Here is a 6,140-nt window from a genome sequence, read left to right as displayed (position 1 = left end):
CAGCAGTGACAGATGGCAAGTCCTGCCTCTGGCATGCATGAATACCTGTCAGTCTCACAGGCTGAAGACTGCCTGTTTAGGGAGCAACTCTGTGGAAAAGACACCATGGTCTCCAGGTTGGAAGGGGCAGAGGAATTTTCTTGTCAGGTGAGGCTGGGGGACCTGGGCCTGTACTGCCTGGAGAAGACATAACTTCATGAAATAAAACAGCAGCACCCCTGGGCCATGGAGATGTCATGGAGCAGATGCAGCCAGGATGATCACAGTGCTGCAGGGCAGGAGAATGTGAAATGACAGGCATAAGTTGAATGAAGAGAGCTTCACTGTGGATATAAGGAAATTCTTTTTCCCACAAGGAGAAACATGCAGTGGAACAGGTTGCTCAGAGATGTCGCATCATCTTTGATCTTGAAGGGTTTCCAGATGCAAGTGGGCAGAGCCTGGAGCAACCCAATCTGATCTCAGATGTGAGACTGATGTGAGTATAAGGATGGACATGAGACCTTTCCAACCTGAAATTCCCTGTGATTGTATGATTGCCTATCGTTGTCTTGTTGTGGGCAGTGGACTCCTGTAATCAGTGTTAGAAAAAGAGAGATGTTAAAATTTTACAAATTTAGGAATGATGGCAACTTCAGAAAGGAGAATCGAAAGACTAAATACTGGGGTGTTGAAAGGGGATGATAGTGCTGGGGAATGAAGAAAAAATGAAGAAGGATAGGGACTCATGGCTAAGGAGTAAGTAAATGGAAACGGTCAGAGGTGGGATGCAAAAATGAGTGAGATGGGGAGCAAAGTGGTTCAGGGAGACCCTAAATGGAACAGGCTAGACATTGTGAAACACTTCATATTTCAGAGATGAGTGCTTCATTGTCAGTTTGTCTTGGAGCTTTTCTCTTCCTAAATACGTATAGTAAAAGTGGCCTCTTAGTGCCACTAACAAAATTCAGAGCCTGTATTAATTGCGAATTTTATCTATCCTTGTGGAAAAAAATATCATTAGTGCTTTCACATTTTCCTCTCAGGGCTATGGGCAGCACCGTCTCAACTATTAGTAATGGGTGGCAATATCTCTGGCTCAGAAAGCCTGGATTAGTTCCCAGCTTTGTTGTTATCACAACATTGTATTGTTTGGAAAAAGGATAAGGCTTTATACAATACTTTATCTCTGAATGCACAAAGTCTGGGAATGTGAAAAAGCAGACACTGGTTTCATTTGATTTTGAAACATTAGAAAATGAAAAAAAGTTGCTATATATTTTAAATATCATTGTTTGTATGAATATATTTACACTAAAACTGTGGTACTGGATATTTCTCTGAAAAAGCATCTAATATTAGCCTTAGCTTTGGGTTATTTGTGTGTCTGGATAAGTAAACCTTGTTGTCAGAAAAAAATTTGTGGGAAGCTGCTTGTTCAAGGACCAGGTCTGATTTCTGTCACTCTTTCCTACTGATGCTTATTCACATAATCAGTGAAGTTTAGTGGTAGTCTAAAGTATCACTTTGTTTTGAGTAATTGTGAAAATAAATCTGTCCTTCACTCAAATTGCATTGACTTCTACTTTAAATATCAATTCCAATTTGAAGGTCTAGGCTAAAATTAAAAGGAGCTGGATTTTAAACTTAACAGCTACTTTGCTTTTCTTTCTCAGGAATGTTACCATATCACTATTTTCAGACCATTTTCAGTGGTCTTGACATCTGCCATTCATATTATTTCTTCATGATACATCACTATTGTTAAGGAAAAGGAACACTGAAAGTGAAGAACAGATAGGACCTTGTGTAAGAGCAGTCAGCGACGGCCCCTGAAGCAGACAAAAGAGCCCACTTGAGGGTGATACAATATTTCTTTGATTTAAAAATTTAAAATTTAAAAAAACATACCAAATTTTTCAATGGCTGATAGTGAAGATATCTTTCAGATGTTTGGGAACAAAGATTTTTTTTTGTGATAAATTGTTTGGCTTCTGATCTCTGGGGAGGGGAGCTCTCTAGCTTGTTCCTCATATAACTTCTACTAAGTTAAAAAGTGACAAACAAGTGACTTCATTGAGTATTTGTGTTTAGCCTAGTTTAACTCTTTAACATTGTCTTCAGTCAAGGACTGTGCCCCCTTCAAGCCTGTAGACCCCAGTTCCCAAAGGCTTCTGTGAAATGGCCCACAGCTTTCATCCCAGCTGTGTTCACCAGCACTGCCCTTGCTCCCTCACACCTCCCTCACCTCCTCACCTGCCCATCCTGAGCTCCAGGCAGCTTCTGCTCTGTGTTACCTCCCACCCAGCCCTGCTGAGCAAACATTTCTCCAGCCTCTCCCAGGCCATGGCTGTGTCAACTGCACTCTTCCTGGCTGTGCTGGCCATCCTGCCCAGGCTGAAGAACCATCACCTGATCCGTGTGGCCATGGCCCAGCAAACGCAGCAGCGTGAGGAGTCATTGCACCAAGAGACGAGGTGGCAGCTGCAGGATACTGAGCAGAGCAGGCCTGTGGAAGAAGCTACACTCCTCCCTGTGTGGCAGTAGTGGTCATTTTGGACCAGGAAAATGAATCTTGCCTCTAACAGCTGCTGTGATCAGGACAGCTCCAGCAGCAGGAAGGAGGAGAACAACGATAAGGAGGAGAACTTCAACGGAGCACACAGTGGTGCCAGGTCCTTGGTTGTGTCCATCCTATTGCCAATACAGGTATTACCTGTCACTCTAAGGATCTGAAGCTGGTGTGTGACCTTGGTGTCTGCTGAGTGCTTTGCAAAAGAAGTTTCATGCCAGAGATGCACCCAGCCACTGGGATGGATGGCCCCTGTGAATCCTGGAGTGCCCATGAGAACTGACTCTTCTACCAGCTGCTCCTGCTCCTGCAACCATCCCACAGCTCCAGTTCAGTCTGGAGATGTACACCATGGGGAAGGTGACAGAGAAGTGCTCTAGAATCCTTTTGATGTTGGAATGTGGGTGCTCAAGGAAGTATCTGATTGGGGATACACTGTATTTTCACCCCTGCCTCCAACAGCAAGCTGTCCTGGGATCAGAGCTCATGCCTCCTACACACCATACCCTCTGCACTCATTCCTGTGCAAGGAGGAAATTTCCTGCTGGGTACAGACTGCTAGATCTGCCTGGCTCTGTTAGCCTTCAGTGGCACCACTGGCACCTAAGAGTGCTGCCATCCTCCCAGTGTGCCCTCTGGGATGCAGATCCACACTGAGCTGGTTTCTGCCGTGCACCTTTGGCAGCCCTGGCAAGCTCCTGGTCCTTCAGTAGGCATCCAACAGCTTTCCCAGTGTGCTGGTTTGGTCTGGGGTAGTTAATTTTCTTCTTCACAGTGACTAGGATGAGCATTTCTGTTGTTTAAGGATCAAAATCTATAGGTTTGAAGTTGCTGAAGCTTCAAAATGATTTAGATGGGTTTGATAATTTTGATATTTGATTGACTTTGTTGGGCCACACCATTTGATTCTGGGCAAGCAATTAACAGAAGGTTGATCAAGCTGAACAAAGCTGAACAAATTAACATCCATGGAAGAGGCTTTGGCCAGATCAACAGGCATCTAATCTGGCACCGGGTGCAGGTGACACACTGGAGTGAAGGGATGGCATCCAGAGGGACCTTGACAGGCTTGAGAGGTGAGCATGTCAAACCTCATGAAGTTCAACACAACAAATTGCAGGGTCCTGCACCTGGGCTGGGGAAATCCCAAGCACAAATACAGGCTGGGTGTATAATGAACTGAGAGCAGTCCTGAGGGGAAGGACTTGGGAGAGTTTGTGGATCAAAACCAAGTACCATCCAGCAATTTCACAGCCCAGAAATCCAACCACACTTTGGGCTGCATCCAAATCACCTTGGCCAGCATGATGAGGGAGGGGATTTTCTCTCTCCTCTGCTCTGGAGAGAGCCCATCTACAGTGCTGCATCCCACTGTGGAGTTCCCAGCACAAGAGAAACATTGGCCTGTTGGAATGAGTCCAGAGGAGAGCCACTAAATTGATCAAAAGACTTGAGCACCATTTTATGATTCTATGATAAAATCAAGTCCCATAAAATTTTCCTGTGAGTGTTTCCGTATTAATTCTGGCCAAAGTAAAAATGAGATTGAGAGATCTGTAAAATGACGGTTCTGTGTACTTATCTTTGTCATTAGCTTAGTAACGTATGAAGGGAGCTTAGAAGTTTTTTGATGCAAATCTGTATTTAGGAAGCTAAGTAAGAGACTCACATTATAAATTCTTCTGAAAATTAGGATATGAATTCAGGATTAAGGGGCCTAAGGCATCTCAGTTGACAAAAGCTTGAAAGAAGACTAAACATTAATTCTTCTAAACAACATTATTATTATGAAATTTAATCTATTATAAGATCTGATTAATTTTGATTGATGTGCATTTTTAAGTATTGTTGATAATTTAGAAATATGCTTTTGCTTTGGTATTTTTTTGAAAATATTGAGTAGAGACAGTTGCATATGTGGAAGATGAAAATCTCATGTGTCTGATGTCCAGCCAGTGCCAGCAAACACTGAATTTCTAATTTCTCAGAAAGCTTGGCAAATATATTCCCTTTTGATATTATCCTTTAGTTAAGCAATGCCATACTGAAGATGAAGATTAAATACTTACAAAGGCTAACCATAAGCAATTTTCTCTTAGCACATAATTGTTGTTCCCACATGTTCTGTTGCATAAACAACTAAATGTGGACTATGTGGGAGCATTTCAAATTGCAGCACACTACTTTTCCCAGGATCTGGTGAAGTCTTCACATTTCTTTGGCCATTTCTTTGATAGTGTCTATACATTATGAAGGAGCTCTGTCCTTTCATGATGGCACAGGGTCATTCTCAACACTAAATATAGGATTTAAAGTAATTTACAGTCCCTGAAATCTTCAGCATTTGTGTGAGTTATGGCCTTCAGCGCTTGTTCAAAACTTCAAAAATAGTGTTTAAGGGTACAGAGAGGAGCCAGGACTTGTGTCTTGAGCATGAAAATCTATTAGTCATTGTTGATTTATGTGATGTCAATGAGAAAAATAACTGCTGCCATTGTTTTTTAGGCACTGAATAATTGTTTCCAAGTGGCCCCTCCTCTCCCTCAGTCTGCTTTCCTGTTCACCAAGTCCAGGCATTCCTGGGCACAGAATTCACACAAACAGTGTATGTCTGTAAGTGGCATTCTTTCTCCATCCACTTTGTGCTACTGTCCACTCCCCTTTTACCTCTCTGCAGGTATGGAAGTCTTTGCAAAAAACACTATTTATATCCAACTGAATCCTCATTTCACAATAGCTCTAAAAGATCTACAATTTATTCCTCAGGCTGGATATATTTAAATATTTGTATATAGCCTAAATGATGGAATCATTGTCTTCCTGTTGCTGAGCTGTGCTGTGTGCATGGTCTGCAAGTCTCCATTTGCAGAGCTTTTCCATTACCACTGCTTTGTTTAGTAAGTCTCCAGATCAGGTGTGTTCTGTCAAGCCAAGTGAGGTCTGATGGCTTCTTACAAGCTGTAATAACAGTAATTAATTCTTAACCCCAGCAGCTATATCTGAACATATCAGATATTACTCACATGAACTGAAACTCACCAATAAATACAACCCACAAGAAATTTTTCTTTTTTTTTTGAGAACTAGATTTATAAGAAGAGGTTTTTCAGGAAGCAACAGCAGCATTTTCCCAAGATGTAAATTTCCCATTTGGGCTAGAAATTGTCTTTGGGAAATATCAGGAGTTATACATAGCAGACAATGCAAGCTGTAGTCTACAGTATTTTTGAGTCTGCCATATTTGACACACTTCTCACAACAATTACTCCTTGGAAAGAAGTATTCAGTTAAGCTGTGTAACTGAACCATGAGTAGACATTTGGTCACTCCTGTCCATTTTTGGGTTCTCTGTTTACATTGCACCTGTCCCCTTAAGTAAGCTGGCTAAGTACTTGTATGGACATAAAGGAAACAGAAGTAAAATGGAGCAAGAACAAGAAAAGGATATTTATTTTTCTGTTAGATCAATACAGTTGAGCAGCCAATGATAAGAGAACAATGCAGGGACTAGGGAAGAGACTCTGACAGGGAAGGCGTAACCTATCCAGAGACTCCTGTAAAAGAAATACTTACCTGTCTTACACACCCA

Source organism: Parus major, chromosome 2 (assembly GCF_001522545.3).
Source record: "Parus major isolate Abel chromosome 2, Parus_major1.1, whole genome shotgun sequence".
Taxonomy (NCBI): Eukaryota; Metazoa; Chordata; class Aves; order Passeriformes; family Paridae; genus Parus; species Parus major.
The sequence above is the reverse complement of the archived record's forward strand: the minus strand, read 5'-3'. Positions refer to the sequence as shown.